General features: G+C 53.6%; 1 protein-coding gene across 2 annotated transcripts in view; it reads left to right on the forward strand.

Moving 5' to 3' along the window:
- The window catches only part of ARHGAP23 (Rho GTPase activating protein 23), a 129164-nt gene that overhangs the window by 23845 nt on the left and 90068 nt on the right, over positions 1-15251 (forward strand). The window lies entirely within an intron of this gene.

Raw genomic sequence — 15251 nt, forward strand, 5'->3', positions numbered from 1 at the left:
GGGGGCCTGGGGCGATGTTGAGGGGCTGGGGGTAACTGGGGGGATGTTAGGAGCCTGGGACAGGGGGACCTTGGTGGGCTGGGAGACATTCGGGGGCAGTTGGGAGGCTGAAGTGGGGGGACATCGTGGGGGCTGGGGAGGATTAGGGACTGGAGCTAAGGGGGCATTGGAGGGGCTTAGGTTGTGGGGGCTGTGGGGCCTGGGGCTGGCACTGGGGTTGGCACTGGGGTGCTGGTGGGGAGTTTGGCACGCAGCGGCCGGTGACGGAGGAGCTGGTATTGAGGAAAGCGACTGCCCCGGGGAGGCTGGCGCCTTAGAAGTGGAGACTTTGCAGCTGGTTCTGTGGGGAGGAGGTTGGTACCATGGGGTGGGTGGGGGGGGCTCGTGCTGGTGGGGAGGTTGGTAGCGCAGAGTCTGAGGGCAGGACGGCTGGCGGCTCCGATGCCAGCACTCTGGGGGGAGGCTGTACTGCGTCTGCGAGGCGTAGGCTGGCAGCGGACACGGTGCTGCTGGTGTGGTGGGTGGCCACTAGCAAGGAGTTGAATGGAGAGGTTGCCCATGGTGGGGAGGCGGTCTGGCAGCCTGGTGTTTGTGAGTTGGCTTAACCAGGTCTACGTAGGAGCTCGGCCAACCATCTTGGTCCATCCATCCTCGCAGGCCCCTGGAGTATTTCGATCGAACTTCCTTGACCCGCGCGTTTCCCCCCAGCACAGGAACCATTCATGCCCACGCTTCTTGTTTCCTCTGCAACTTCCATTGCCTTTGTCTCCCCCGTTGACTCCAGGCTGCTCTGTGCGCCTTATCAGCCCGAGAGAGGTCTGTGTGCCAAGCCATCCGGCTCTGCAGCGTAGAGTCAGACAAGAAATCCTCGAGACAGTCCCCTTCGGCTGGATGAGTTTTTGGTTTTGCTTTTAATTTTGGAGGTCTGTGAGCTGACACTGCTTTAAGCAGATTCCCTCCCCCACCTCCACCCCCCACTTTGAGCTACAGGAATAGATCCCCAGCTGTTGTCAACCTGGGCAGCTACGTTGACTTGAAAGTCTGTGCTGCCCACATGACCACTGTAACTCGAAGTTGTAGAAACTCAGACGTTGCTAGACTAGATCAGATAGCGCTCAGTGGAACCGCGCCAGTTTATACTAACTGGGGCTCTAGCCATTTTTGGAGAGGGGGAAAAATACTGCATAGAAAGTGGCAACATTATTCCTGTGGTAAACCATGGGTATCTCACCCCCTTTTGACCACCTCACCTGCCCTCTGGCCACTCGGGACCAGATCTGGCCACCTGCTGCGTGTCAATTTCCCTTGACTTCAGCGGAAGCAGAGAGTGCAGGATCGGGTCCCGTTTTGAGTGATGCCTTTGCCCCGTGCTCGTGCCATGACACAGCAAAGGTGTTTTCTCGATGATGCGCATTGCTCAAATTGTTTCTGCTGGGTATTACGTTCGAGGAAGCCAAAGGTGTGGGTGTGGGTAGAGAAACCGGAAAGGGAGTGCATGGGGTGGGAGAGAGAGACAGTTTGGGGGAATCCTGCATCTGCTGTAGACTGGGAAATTTGGAAGGGTTGTTTGCAAAAAAACATCTGGGCCTCTTGCTGCATTTGTCCGGATTCTTGTGCTTGTGGATGAAGTTTGGTGCCTGGAGTGGCTTTGAGACGGGAAGCCAGACTGGTTGTTGGCGTGAATCTGGCCCAGCTCCTGTAGGTTTCAGTGGAGGCTGCGCCTCCTCGTCCCAGGGCTGAATTCGGTCCGTGTTTCTTTGTTGCGAGTTGTTAAACTCGCCTCCTCTGTCCACGGAATGGGTCTGATATAACCGGCCTCGCAGGATTCATCAAGGTGTGTGCAATGCTTTGGAAATGAAAACGCTGTTCGGTAGCAGTGTGGCGTATTAACCATGGCTTGTGTTTAATCTCTTGGAAGTTTCCTCTTTATCAGTGTATATTAGGGCAAAGATTTTCCAAAGAGCCTAAGGGATTTAGGAGCCAAAATCCCAGCCTTTGCCTTGTTCCACTCTTTTCTTTTTTGGAGCTGTCTGTGGTTTAAAAGGGCCCTCTCCCACCAAGGGAGGCAGTGTGGTCTAGTGGTCAGAGCACAGGGAACTGGGCATTAGGAGGCCTTGAGTCTGTTCCTGGATCTGCAACTGACAAGCTGGCTTCAGTCACTTAATCTCATCTGCCTCGGTTTCCCCCCCTGTAAAAGGGGGTTAATGATACTGGCCTGCCATTTCAAAAGTGCTTGGAAATCCTCAGGTGGAAAGTGCCGTGGCAGTATTTCTCATTGCTGCCGCTGCAAACTTCTTCACAGCGGTGCCCTAAAAGTGCCCACAAAAACGAAAGCAGCGGGAGAAGGCTCATTGGTTCTTGTGTACCTGCCTCCTCTTTTTCACCATTACAGTAGCTGCTCTGCAGATGTGGAGTTTCTTACCAGGTGTTTTCACTATGAACTTGAAATACCAGCAGGGCTTTTGTGTGATCCTGCTGTCGTAATCTGGGACTGTGGCTTTGAAACCCTGCGCTAGAAGCTCACGGGTGCTGTGCTGATGTGACTTAAAATCCGTAGCCCAAGATGCTCTCTGCAGTCCCAGTCCTGCCTGGCACTTGTGCCTTGCCGAGAAAACTCTACGGTTTACTATTTTAATGCTTAACCTAGAGAGCTAATTGTGCATTGTGTCTTGGCGCTTGGGTCCCGTTGTGAGTTTGAATTATGGCGTTGGTGCGTTGCTTGGAGTTTGAATCCACCCGCGTGTAGAGCTACAGATTGCAGCTCGCTGGTGGTTTGGGAGTTTGGTGCAGCACTGTGATTTTGAATACTGTCTTCTGTGCTCTGTTTCTGAGTTGGAACCTGGGCCGGGCTTCTCCCCAGCGGCCTGCACACATGCCATGCATTTTCTTTTACAAAAGATTTTGGGTGATTTTTAGTGTCCCCAAAACCGAGGCAAGAATAATAATACTTGGCTTTTCATCAGTGGGCCTCAAAGCACTTCACAAAGGGAGGTTCGTATCACCGTCCCCATTTTGCAGGCAGGGAAACTGAGGCACGGGGAAGTGACGTGACGTCACTCAGCAGGCCAGTGGCAGAGCAGGGACTATACCCCATGTCTCCCGAGTCCCAATCCGGTGCACTGTCCTCTAGGTCGCGCTTTCTCCCTCACCATCTGGAGCCAGCTGAAAACTAATTTAGGCTGCCTTCTGGGCTGCAGTATCGAATGCATGAAAAACAAACGATTATTTACCAGGAGACTAAGAACAGGCCTTGGCAAAAGACAATAGATGTGTGGCCTCTGTATGTATGTTTAATTTTATAAGGACAAGTGAAATTTCTCTGCTTAGAATAGATTCTCAACCTCAGTTGTGCCCCAGCACAGTACCTGGCTGAGTGAGATTAGCCTGGGTGTAGTAATGTTGCTGTGTGTGAATATTTACTATGATTCATTAGCCTTGAAGTAGGAACAACAAGAACTAATCACACGAGGTTCTGTTGGCCTCAGCGAAACCTTCCTCTGTTGATACCAATTCATCCTTCCGGGGTAAGGGCACAATCCTATGCTTTGTCTTGCATGAGGGTACTGGGGCGGGAGGAGTGGAAGAGCAAAGTGCGGGCAGAGAGTGTCTCTTCTCCGTCCCTTCACTCTCCTGATGCATTCACATGGTAGCTGAACAGGATTCCATCCGAGTGATTCCTAGTCTGGTAGCCAAGCCTGTTTGACACGCTTTATCGGGTGTGGCCTGCCAGTCTAGGGCATGGGCACCTCCCCATCATCTCTGCGCATATGCTGCCTCCAGCAGTAAGTGCTGTAGGTGGGTGTGTGCGTGCGAATGCACAGGCACGTGGAACGCAGCTGAATGCACTGGGCTAGTGCCTGAGAATGGGAAAGTGAAACTTACTAGAAAAAAACGTGAAACTGACCAGTGTTATTTCCCCCTCCTTATTCAGGCTGAGTGAAATACAAAAAAGAAAAAAAAATGTAAACAAACAGCATATAGGGAGAGAAAGGAATTAGACTTGAAGCCTCCTTTACTGTCAGTGATCACGCTGCTTAAAATGTTTTACCTGCTATTGTTACAAATAATACCTAAGGGACTGATGTGCACACCGCTCCATTCCTGTGCCTGCGTGGTGCCTCCTTACAATCTGTGGGGCTCTGTGGGTTCGTGGGGCTGCCTGAATGGAGCAGCTTACAGGATTGGAGCCTGAGACTCTATATGAAAGAGATTAAATAAGAAAATATTTCTTCTTACCCCCCTGCACCCCCATTAGAGTCAATTTCACTTTTGCCCCCTCTGTAGCCAGTTAGCTGTTGTCCCATATGGGACTTTCACACAGTGATGGGAGAGAAATTTTAAAAAGAAACGTAGGAAGATGTGATCGTAAAAGCACAAACGTCAACAAGGGGACACGGGAGCAAGCGTCCTCTGTGAAATTGATTTTTAGACTCATTTTGAAAAAAATTGATTTGATTTTCAGTGATGTTGTCCCATTACTTAACTAAGAGGTCACTTGTAACAGAGGCAGGGATCCAATTTAAAGAGAAATGTGTCCGAGCCAAGGTTTTCAAACCTGTGTGCTTAAAATTGGGCACCTCACGCTATCTTTACACTACCTAAATAATCATTGTGACCGGTGAGAGCTGAATGACCTCTGAAAATCTGGCCACTTGCTTACATGTCCGAGGATGCGTTCAGGTGTCTCATGCTAAGTTCACCAGTGTGAAAATATTGGCCATCTTTTTAACCTGACAGTGTTCTTTCAGAAACCTTGATTACTTCCCAAATGGCTCTTTCTTTTGCGACAGACATCAGAAGGGATTCAGTCCGTTATACAGACTGGTTACTTGCAGAATTTTTATTAAAAACTCCTCCAGTTTTGCTCTGCGGCAGCACAGAAACAAACCCACCTCGGAGGACCTTGGTGATATGCAGCAATGGCATGTGGGTCTGCGCATTGGCGCCTAGACCGGAGAGGGGTTAGTGGTGATTCACTCTAATGAACTGTTTGGAGGAAGAAGGCGGGGGAATATGAAAGGAAGTAAAGTCTCGGTGAAAGGGGGGTCTGCTGGGGAAGATTGCAGCCTGTGGAGCAGTGTCATTGATCTGGGGCCGTGGGTGAGCGCTTTGATTCCGGTTGCCTTTGAAAGAAGAAGTCTCTGTCTCTCTCACTGCCTGGACAACACGTTTTTGACAGGGATTTTCTGTGCAACGTGAAGTTTGGTTCAGTGGTTCCCAACCTTTTTGGCACCTGCCCCAGTTAAATAGGCGAAGGTCTTGTCTGCACTGAGGAGATGTGTCCTAGGAACAGCCATCAGCGGCTGGGCGCTAACATAGTTGCGACGATGCAAAATGTAGACAAGCTCACCTGGGTGCGGATCATGGCTTGGCTTTTCCTGTCCACGCTAGCGGTTTGCACTGGGGGCTGGTCACTGATGGAAGACACTTGCCTAAAGCTTTTTCTGTGTCAGCTGGTGCCCACCTGCTTCTCATTGGATTTGCATGCTCTTGCGTGCAATGGAGCTTGCGGTTGGAATCGTAGAATCATAGAATATTAGGGTTGGAAGAGACCTCAGGAAGTCATCTAGTCCAACCCCCTGCTCAAAGCAGGACCAATCCCCAACTAAATCATCCCAGCCAGGGCTTCGTCAAGCCTGACCTTAAACACCTCTAAGGAAGGAGATTGCACCACCTCCCTAGGGAACCCATTCCAGTGCTTCACCACCCTCCTAGTGAAAAAGTTTTTCCTAATATCCAACCTAAACCTCCCCCACTGCAACTTGAGACCATTACTCCTTGTTCTGTCACCTGCCACCACTGAGAACAGTCTAGATCCATCCTCTTTGGAACCCCCTTTCAGGTAGTTGAAAGCAGACATCAAATCCCCCCTCATTCTTCTCTTCTGCAGACTAAACAATCCCAGTTCCCTCAGCCTTTCCTCATAAGTCATGTGCTCCAGCCTCCTAATAATTTTTGTTGCCCTCCGCTGGACTCTTTCCAATTTTTCCACATCCTTCTTGTAGTGTGGGGCCCAAAAATGGACACAGCACTCCAGATGAGGTCTCACCAATGCCCAATAGAGGGGAATGATCATGTCCCTCAATCTGCTGGCAATGCCCCTACTTATACAGCCCAAAATGCTGTTAGCCTTCTTGGCAACAAGAGCACACTGTTGACTCATATCTAGCTTCTCGTCCACTGTAACCCCCAGGTCCTTTTCTGCAGAACTGCTGCCTAGCCGCTTGGTCCCTAGTCTGTAGCAGTGCATGGAATTCTTCCATCTTAAGTGCAGGACTCTGCACTTGTCCTTGTTGAACCTCATCAGATTTCTTTTGGCCCAATCCTCTAATTTGTCTAGGTCCCTCTGTATCCGGTCCCTGCCCTCCAGCGTATCTACCACTCCTCCCAGTTTAGTGTCATCTGCAAACTTGCTGAGGGTGCAGTCCACGCCATCCTCCAGATCATTAATGAACCAGCCAAGCTCTGTGGCAGGTTGGAGCAGCACACTCAGGGTATGTCTACTCTGCGGTTCGACACCCGCGGCTGGCCCGTGTCAGCTGACTCGGCTGTTGAATTGCAGTGTAGACATTTGGGCGCAGGCTGGACCCTGGACTCTAGGACCTCTTAGCCCGAGCCCCGTGACCCTGAGTCAGCTGGCATGGGCCAGCCACGGGTGTCTAATTGTAGACAGAGGCTCATCAGTGAGGTGGGGAGTGGGTCCTAGTTAGAAAAGCTCATATTGATGTGGGAGCGATGTCTGCCAGCTTGGCAAACACACCAAGAACTGAACTGTGGTGACCTTCAGAGCAGGAAGCAGAAGCTGCTCCAGTTTGAGCTAAACAGGCAAGACTGTAGCTGGGGCTCTGACCGATCCGTCTCCTGTGTCCCAGGGACTTGTAACGCACGCCTCAGTGGGTTGTGTGTGTCCCACTCTTCCGGGCCTCGACACTGCAGGGCTGGTCTCCCCACGCTGAATGGGGCGGTGCGAATGGCATTAGAGGTGTTTGTGGGCTGGCACTGAGCAAAGGGAAAATTTGAGCTGGGTGTTAGGAAAAGCTTCCTGACAGCGAGGCTGTGACCTAATCTCCCGAGGGAAGTGATGGAAAACCCCGTGACTTGAGTCATTTGAAATGAGACGTGACGAAACTCCGGCGGCGGTGCCGGTGAGCACGGGCCTGCGCTGGCTCCGAGGGGACGGACTTGATGACTTCCGGAGGGTTTCACGTCTGTCCGGTCCGCTGTAAGGATATTCCGGCTCCAGAGAATGGGCTCTTCCCTAGTCTGCCCTGGGGAGGTTTAAATTTGTCCTCTCCAAGGGATCTGCACGCAGGTACTAACAGCCTGGTTCTCCAAGGGAACCCAGTATACCTGCCCCGGGGAGACTAGCCCCCACCCCCTTAACTAAGATATTTAAAAATGAGACTCAAATCAATGCTACTTGCGGAGAATTGACACAGCAACACCTGCCGTGGTTGGGCGACCTTTGGCTTGGTAGCTTGAAAACACACCCAGGTAGACGTCGGGACAACTAGGCCTATCAGCACACATGGGGCTGTGCTTTGACCTGGGGCGTTGCTTGGGTCTGAGAGTCCCAAGAAGCATGCGGTCACGTGAGCAGCTTGTGGGGGGAAGGCGTCACAGTGGTGCTCTTCATGGGATTGTGCATGGGGAGGGTGGGAAAGGGGATGAACAGCCTCGTTGTGACAATTGCCCTATTGTGGCTTCGTAGCTGAGTGCGTTGTCTTGCAGTGTGGCCGGGCGGGTAAGGATTCCCCCAGCCCCCGGGTCAGGGCAAGATCCCTAGCTGGGGGTACGCAGGCAGAGCTCCATTGACTTCACCGGCCCAATGTTGCTTTACACTAGCTGGGGAATCTAGCCGCTCGGAGCGCCAAGATTATTTTTAAATTTCAGAGTCGTAAGGAAAAGAGAGAAAGCGCGAGAGAGTTCAACAAGGTTCTCAAGCTTTTGATTAGAAATGTGTGTGGGCTGAAGAATGTTAGCCACTAGTAATCTCTGGAAAACATGTGGCCCGCACCATCTGCACAGGAGAGGCTCCCCCTAGCGCCACAGAGCTGCCCTCCCTCTGGCCCCGGGCCGTAGCTCAAAGGAGAGAAGAGTTTTCCGAGCTGCCAGAGGAGACCAGGATGGGGCTTGGAATTTCCCATTGCATCAGCATAAGCTGCAGGAGTGCGGCCGTTTGCGATCCCACAATCCTCCAGGGACGTCCTGCTCCGGAGGCCAAGTTTGAGTGGGGCAATGGAGGGCGAATGGTGTGAAAGAGCCATTAATCTCCCGGCAAACTGTGGGATAGGCGCGGGGCTGCAGCTGTAACCTTCATTCAGCGACATAGAGTTTCATTGTGAAACTCCAGCCCTGTTATCGCGTGGCCTAGAATCCTGGGCGCCAGCTGTTCGCAGCCCATTATTTGCTGCCCAGCCAAGCCTTGAACCTGATCCCGGAACCTTTACTCATCCGAGTAGCCTCGGGTGGAGTCCAAGGAACCGTTCGAGCAAATAGGAACTGCTGCTAGGTTCTCCAGCAGCGGGCCGGAGAGCGATGCGCCCCCTTTGTGTCCTTGAGAGGGGCAGGGAACGGCGGTCAGCCTTCCCCTGGCCTTGCTGGGTCAGATTTCCCGCCAGCAGTGCTGTGGGGGGGAGCTGAGCCGAGGTGCCTTTCCAAGCTGTCAGAGGAAATGGCTCATTGTTAGCCCTGTTTCAGCCAAAAAAAAAAAAACCCCCCCCCCCCCCCCCACCAAAAAACAACCACCCCCAAAAATGAGGCCAGCTTCTATTTGAGGGTTTCCACGGGGAAAAACAGGAAACGGAATTCTGGTCCTCCTTTAGGGCCTGCTGTTGATAATGCTGTTTTTAGGACAACTCAGCAGAGGAGGCGGAGTCTAAGGAAGGGTGCAGCCAAGCCAGCAGGCCTTCTTCCTCCGTTTCTCGAAGAGAGAAACTCCCTCTTGGTGTCCCGTGTAGCTCAGGGCTTCCCGAGCTCTTCGATTTGAATGGAGAAAGGAGAGGGAGGAAGTGGGAGGACATGTTCTGAATGAGAGAGAGAGAGAGACACGGCCATGTGGCCATCAGGGGAGCGCAGACCTACCTTGTCAAAAGTGGTCGGTGATTCCGAGTGCCTGACTCGAGACCCCTGAGAAACAGGCTCATTTTTGAAACAAATGATCTACATTTACGCGTAGTAACGTGCTCTTCCAGCGCCTTTTGTACTGCCGGCCCCCAAGTCACTTCACCAGCTACCTCTGCTGAAATGCGGCTACTTCTGGGGTGGAGTTCTGCAGACAGCACGCAAGCCAGGGAGGGGAGTTTACCATAAATGATCAGGTCGCTGCGAACTTGGAGGGAAGAGCGCCACCTGCTGTATCGCAGCCTCACTTCCTGCAGCACCCCAGTGTTTCCTTGGAGACTCTCCGTGCAGTCCTGACTCCGCTTAGCCTGGAAGGTGTGACAAGGTCACCGCCCAGGGGGGCAGGCGGCGGGAGCCTTTTAGGCATTTCCGTTGTTGGGGCTGTAGGTTTAAGACGCGTCGCGTAGACTAGGCTGCAATTATTGGTTCTCTGGCCCCCTGGCAACCCTGCAAGGACGGGGGAAGAAAGATGCTTGTTCAATCTGCAGCCACCTGTGTTCCTCGCGGAGCTCTGTGAGCCTGATCCAGAAGCCCCCTTGGGAACAGAGGAAGGACTGTCGCTGGCTCCAGTGGGCGTTGGGTCAGGCCCGGGGAGAATATTCAGGACTCCTGCACCCACGCGTGGAACAGAGCTGCCAGTTAAAGGGACCCAGCCAAGATGCAATCACATCTGTGCCTGAAACGACGTTGCTCCAAGGGACACCTAAGATGATTCTCCCCGAGAGACAGGAAGGAGGGAGAGATTCTTTTGGTCCCTTCTCTGGCTGTTTACTCCCAGCACTTAACAGTGCTTTGCCTATTTAAATAACAAATACAGAGCAGCTGAAGTAAATGCCACCTACTGCCATCTGCCTCTCAGCTCAGCGTGGGACTTCGGAGATACAGGTTCAAATCCCAGCTCTGCCACAAAACCCCAACCCCTCCCGGGGTGACCTTGGGCGAGTCACTTAATCTCTCCCTGCTTCTGGTTCTCCTTTGGTCTGCTCTGTTTGATTGTAAGTTCTTAGGGGCAGGGTCTCTCATTCACTCAGGGGATAGCTACGCTGCAGGGGGAGGGGTCCAGGCAGACCTCCCCAGATGCTAGCCCCACGCTGACGTCCGCGTGGTCACATCTATGCTGCTGTTGTGAGCTGCGCTCGCTGGATTAAAGCTAGCACGCCTGTGCCTATCTGCTACAGTCACACTTCCTCTTCTAGCGCAGATGGGTCTGTACAGCGCCTAGCACACCGGGGCCGTGATCTCAGTGGAGGCCTCTCGATGCTACTGGCATATCCCTAATCGCCCTCCTCGTGAACCGGCTGGTTGCGTGGCCGAGGTGTGTTGAAAGATTGGCATTGCTTTGCGTGGGAGCATCGTCTCCAGCTGGGGGCGGAGAGGCACGTGAGAGAGAATCCACACGGCCCAGGCCGGCTCGTGCGCTTGCTGCTGCAGAGGTTGAGTTACTCCCGCTGCAGTTTGTACTCCAGCAAGGCCCTGTTCTTGTCCCTGAGCCACCCCCCGCCCTCCCCATCTGCGGAGCCTGATAGGGAATGGCAGGCAGGCAGCGCTGTAAATTAACACATTGTATTCACGGGTCAGAGAGCTCAGCGCTGCGGAATGCGTGAGTGGCATGTGCGAGTCCATTATTAGCACTGAACAATGAGCCAGAAGCCCCACGTCGGCCCCATGCTCCATTAATTAGCAGGAAGACGGCCGTTTAAAATAGCCATCGCTGCTTTTCCTTGCTCCGGGGGCGCAGCGGGAAAACACTCTGCTTCCTTGCTCTTCCGTTACAGGGGCAGGGCGGCCTGGTCGGAAACCTCAGCCCCCGAGGTGGGGCGATGGGGGAACCTACCAGCCCCGGTCACGGGGAGGAGAACGGCGGCGGGACGCAGCACTCAGGCATCACGTGCGGTTACTTTCCCCTCTTCCTTGGAGTCGGAGCCTTGGATGCACACGGGCAAGCTGAGAGATTTGTCCAGTGTGAAGCCAGGACTGTTGATCAGCGAGGGCAGGGGTTAAGTGCACCTTGCTCCTGTTAGCATGAGCCAGTTTCCTTGCCTGTCGTGCTGGATAGTTCTGCCCCGTTTCAGGGAAGGCGCATGGAGGTCATGGTTATTGATCTGCATGTATGTTTTGGAACTTAGTGTGTTTTTCATAAAAAAACCCGGAAGCCCTAGAGGCCTCTGGCCATCAGGGGAGTGCAGCTCTGGTTTGGGGAGCGTGATGCAATAGCTGGGGGCAAGGACTGCACCCATCCGGGCTGCATGGCTCTGGGCTTGTCTAGCAACATGTCACGTCGATACGGTGACGTAAGTGCAGAGCCAGAGAACAGGCTCACTGCGCCCAGGCAAAATGGGGCCTATTCACATGTCCCAGTAACGTACAGGGGAAGTCCTGCCCTTGCCTGTCTTAGGGCAGGGATACCCTAAAGGCGCTGGAGTGGGACAGCTGCTCTCATGCCACTGTAGCGCTGTACTGTAGACGCTTCCTACGTCAGTGGAAGGACATATCTGGCTTCAAGATTAAGCTTGAGAAGTTTATGGAGGGGATGGTATGATGGGATAGCCTCATTTTGGCAATTAATTGATCTTTGATTATTAGCAGGTAAATATGCCCAGTGGTCTGTGATGGGATGTTCGAGGGGGTGGGATCTGAGTTACCACAGAGAATTCTTTCCTGGGTCTCTGGCTGGTGAGTCTTGCCCACATGCTCAGGGTTTAGCTGATCGCCATATTTGGGGTCGGGAAGGAATTTTCCTCCAGGGCAGATTGGCAGAGGCCCTGGGGGTTTTTCGCCTTCCTCTGCAGCACGGGTCACTTGCTGGAGGATTCTCTGCACCTTGAGGTCTTTAAACCACGATTTGAGGACTTCAGTAGCTCAGGCATAGGTTAGGGGTTTGTTCCAGGAGTGGGTGGGTGAGATTCTGTGGCCTGCGTTGTGCAGAAGGTTGGACTAGATGATCATAATGGTCCCTTCTGACCTTAAAGTCTATGAGTCTATGAGTTTTGGAAGAACTGTCCCATCAGGGGTTAGGTCAGCTTAACTATGGTGCGCAGGGGTGTGAATTTTTCACCCCCCCCCCCCCCCCCCCCCGAGCAACATAGCTCGTCAATCTAAATGTTAAGGGTAGACCAGGGCAGTGGAGCTGTATTGCTGTAGTCACAGTACTACAACCCCCCTCCCCCAGTTTAGACAGGGCCCAGTTTAGATGTGTGGCAGAACCTGGGTTGGTTCTGCGAGCACGGATTTCGGGCCGCAGGGCTGGCGCGATGCAGCGTGGTGCCGTCCCTGGCTTGGAGACGGTTTCACGGTCACTGAGGCTGCTCTGTGATGGAGCAATGGCATTTCCAGGAAAGGTCAGGAAATGGGACGACACTCTGCCCAGATTCCCAATTTCTCTTGATGCCCTGCCAGCAAGCCCCGCTCTCTGGACAAACAGTCGGAGCGAGACTCTGGTGAGCTGGGAGCTGTTGCTTTTAAACATGAAAGGAACGAAAGCACAGCTGAGCCGAAGTTGACATTCGAAGTGCCGAGGCTGCCAGGAGAGAGATTAGTTTGGTCATGATGCAGATGAGCGGGGAACAGAGCCAAATGGGAATCCAGTGCTGGCTGACAGAGGAGCATTAAATGAGTCGCTGGCAAGATAAAAGTTTTTTGTCTTTGAAAAGAACAAAACAACTTTCTTCCCTGTGTTAACACCCCCAACCGGAGCTGAAAGAATGTCAGAAATCCAGTTTGCTGCTGCTTGCCTTTTGCCTTTGACTTAATGGGGACGGGGTCAGTTTCACGCACTGTTTCAATCCCTGCCGCCAATCTGGCCTGGTCAGTTTCAGCTTCAGGTTGTCCTGGTCTAACATGTTGCAGTCCAGGCTTGGGTTTCGATCTGTACAAGGGAAACATCTCCTGAAAAAGATGAACTCAGCCCAGGTTGCAGTAGACAGGCACCCACATCTCCTGTCACCAATCGACCCCCTCCTGTAGGGGTCTCAGTGAGAGGTGAAAGATTTTAATGGGCGGTGGAGATTCAACTCCCCTCTTACCTAGGAGAGTAGTTCCCCAAGGCCAGGGCTGAGGCCTGCTGGGCAGGGCATTGACAAGGCAGCATGGGCTTGTGGTTGAGACACTGGATTGGAACTCCGGTGACCTGCCTTCAGTTCCCAGCTTTGCCACTCACTTCCTGGGGGATCTTGGGCAAGTCACTTCAGGGCAGGGACCGTCTCTTACGGTGTGCGGCGCCCAGCTGGCCTGGGATGGAACTCGGGTGACCTGCCTTCAGTTCACAGCTTTGCCACTCACTTCCTGGGGGATCTTGGGCAAGTCACTTCAGGGCAGGGACCATCTCTTACGGTGTGCAGCGCCCAGCTGGCCTGAGATGCTGATCTCCCGGGATCGTGTAATTCAAATCACACTGGAGAGGCTGCCTGGGCTTTCATCTTCAGACCTGCCAACCCTGCATCTTTCAGCAACACCCAAATGGTGTTCAGTTCGTTGAATCCCCCTTCTTTCACCAGGTTGAGAACTCTGGACTTCTTGATTGCCAGCCCTGGATGGGCTGGGGATGCCGGTGTGTTTGCATTGCAAGGGACTCTGTCAGTATTTGATTGCAGTGTTTATGTCCGGTGAGCTGAGTCTGTCCCCTGATGAGGAAGCTGACATGCAAAACAAGCAAATGTGCGGGTTACATTGGTGGCACACTAATTAGCAGAGCATTTGGGGCTCATAAGTAGCCACTCCATTGCTCGTTAACCATATTAACGATCTGGCCTGGTCCCCACCCACTGGGCAGCCCACACCAATTCCAGTGTTTCCTTGGGGGTTTCCCCTCCGATGGTTGACTCTGCTTAGTTCTTGTGGGCTGACGGGTTGAGGTCCAAATCCTCGAAGGTATTTAGGTGCCTGTTTCAATGGGCTTCATTGGGAAGTAAGAGGCTAAAAACCTTGAGGCTCTGGGCCTTAGTCCAAGGTGGATGTGGCTGCACTGGGGTGGTGCAAAGAAGGGGGGGGGTTCCCGTGGCTCTGTTTGAGGAGAGTTTGGCCAGCCCTGAGTTTTGGGGAGGCGTTCTGGGCCCATTTCTGATCTTGCGCTCATGCAAATGGAAAGTGAGAGCGGAATGGGGCTCCTTGTTTCTGGAAGGGCCTGTGCCCGGAGAGAGAGGAGTTTTTGGGGTACGTCTCCTCTGCATTATAACCCCCTGTCTGTGGGACCCGGGCTTGTGGACTCGGTTTTTCCGCTGCAGTGTAAACCTGGGCTTACATTTGCTGGGCCCGGGTCTCACAGCCATGCTATCGCATCCCTACTGCACTGTGCAGCCCTTCTAACCCAGGGCTGTGGCTAGGTCTGTGTCCACACTGCAAAATGACAGGGCATGCACCCGTCACAACGGGACTCGGGCTCTGACCCACCCCGCTAGCAGGGCCCTGGGCCCCAGGCCCTGAGTGCTCACTGATCCGAGTCAACCTCATTTGTGTGTGGACGGGGCTGGGGCTCAAACATGAGTCAGAGCCTGGGCTCTGTGCAGTGTAGACAGACCCTGAAAGGCCTTGCTCTGGGAGTTGAATGCTGGAGAGAAAGACAGTTCTGCCCTTCCCTCTGATGCTGTAGTGACATTCTCTCCGGGCCTAGCGGGGCAGGCAGGGGTGAATGGCAGTAGAGCAGCACTGGGGAGGCCGGGACTCTGTGGGACGCCAGCATCAGGCTGCCTGCCCTGTCCCCACAAGACTCATGGTGTCGGGGGAGTGGGGACTGAGTGATCTGACCCAGCCTGCACTGCTCCAGACTGGAGGTGACTGGCTAGGGCACGTGGGCTGCTGTGACCCAGACAGCGCACCCCATGCTGGGGCTGCAGCAAAGCCTCGTTCTATACATAGAGCTGGTGTGTTTGCGGGGCCGAGGCTGCGTGTTCGGAATACCTTCCCCGTCAGCATTCCAGGCTCTCGGCTTTCAGACAGCTGGTCCCCAGGGAGACCTCCCAGATCCCCTTCTCCTGCGTCTCCACCTCTCCTTCCCTTGCCTCTGGCCTTGTCTACGCACAGACCTGGCCCCGATGCGACTCAGTTGGTCGTGAGGACGGCCCTAAACCGAATGAAGAGGGTCCATGCGAGTGGACTGCACCGACCTGACTAAATCGGGGTCTAAGCCCATGTCG

This window comes from Malaclemys terrapin, chromosome 25 (genome assembly GCF_027887155.1).
Source record: "Malaclemys terrapin pileata isolate rMalTer1 chromosome 25, rMalTer1.hap1, whole genome shotgun sequence".
Classification (NCBI taxonomy): Eukaryota; Metazoa; Chordata; order Testudines; family Emydidae; genus Malaclemys; species Malaclemys terrapin.